Here is a 1457-nt window from a genome sequence, read left to right as displayed (position 1 = left end):
CACAGTGCTGCTGTTGTTCTTGCCCAGGGATAGGCAGCCAGCCCCCCTCCCAAACCTCAGAAACATCACATATGCCATGACCTCCACCCTGGCCCAGCAATGTATTCCTTCCAGTGACCCCATCCCATGGACCCTAAAGTCACCATAGCCTCTTGGCTTAGTCCTCAGTCCCTTAACCGAGCACCCACACACATAACCTTAAATGGGTCCCTCTGGGATCTGTGCTGGTCTGTCCCAGCACCCCTTATGCAGAGAACTACACTTGACTCTTGATACAGGTCTTTCCCTGCCCTCATGTAGCTTAAGCCAAAGTTGGGCAGCAGGTGTGCCAAACCTTGGGTCCAGCTCCTGTGCCATTGGCAGCAGCTAATTGGCTGGACATTGTGATGTCATAGACATCCTGGAGCCAATACTGGGGCCTCAGGTAGCCACCAGGCTTTGATCTGTTGGCAGCCATTGGCTCTGTGGTCAAGGTCTTAGGAGGTCCCAGAAGGTGAGTGGCTTGATGGGAGGGGTTGTTCTGGGCAGTGTGGTCCTCTTGGCCACACCACCTGTCACCACTCCTACTCATCCCTGGACCCCACTGCAACCACGCCAGTGTCATCCTTCATGTGGCTCCAGCCAGGGCAGCCCCTAAGAGAGCTACTTCTACTCTGTGCTAGGAGGGTTTCAGGGAGAGGTGTGGCAGGAGGTCTTGAACTGCAGACCCAAACACCAGGGAGAAGGACACAGAACCAGTGCCAAGAAGGTAGGGTCTGGATGTCCAGTTTTAGCAGCCCCACCTGTTGCCTTGCGTGAACCTCCTAGCACCTCCTCTCCAAGGTCCACTATGCCTGTATCCACTACGTCCAAAAACAGGCCAACTGCATATACTGGCCTGGTTGTGCCTACAGCCCCTGCTCCCTGGGCCCAGTCTTCCAGAGGGGCATGTGGCTAGACCAGCCCCTGAACAGGAATGGGAGGTCCCCAGGACCCTTAAGATCTCTCCCCGGGGTTTCCCCCTTCCCTCCTAGGACTTCAAAGACCTCACCAGGTCAGGGCTGACGGGAAGGTGGGCCAAACAAGCTCTTAAGGCCACATGGTGCCCCACTCCCCATCCTCCACCAGCCCTTCTGTCTGCTCTCAGAAGGAAGCATGAGAAATAAGATAACCTGGCGTTGTAAGTCCCCAAAGACAACAGAACAGAGTGATGTGATAGCGATTGATAGGGGTGGGAGCCTGCGGACCTTGTATTGTGAGGAAGGGAAGTGTGTCCCAGGCAGAGGAAACTATGCAAAGACCCACGTTACAGAGGACGAGAGAAGCTAGTGGCCGAAAAGAGGAGGTGGGGTGGGGAGCAAGGATGGGAGGACTTTGGACAGAGAAATGGCCCGCCGTGGTTTTTGTTTTTACCGCCCCCCTCACTCTTGCTCCCCGTTGCCCACCACTGGGGCGGTAAGCGGGGTCCGGAGGCCTAG

The sequence above is a fragment of the Balaenoptera physalus genome (assembly GCF_965194825.1).
Source record: "Balaenoptera physalus genome assembly, chromosome: 11".
Taxonomy (NCBI): Eukaryota; Metazoa; Chordata; class Mammalia; order Artiodactyla; family Balaenopteridae; genus Balaenoptera; species Balaenoptera physalus.
The sequence above is the reverse complement of the archived record's forward strand: the minus strand, read 5'-3'. Positions refer to the sequence as shown.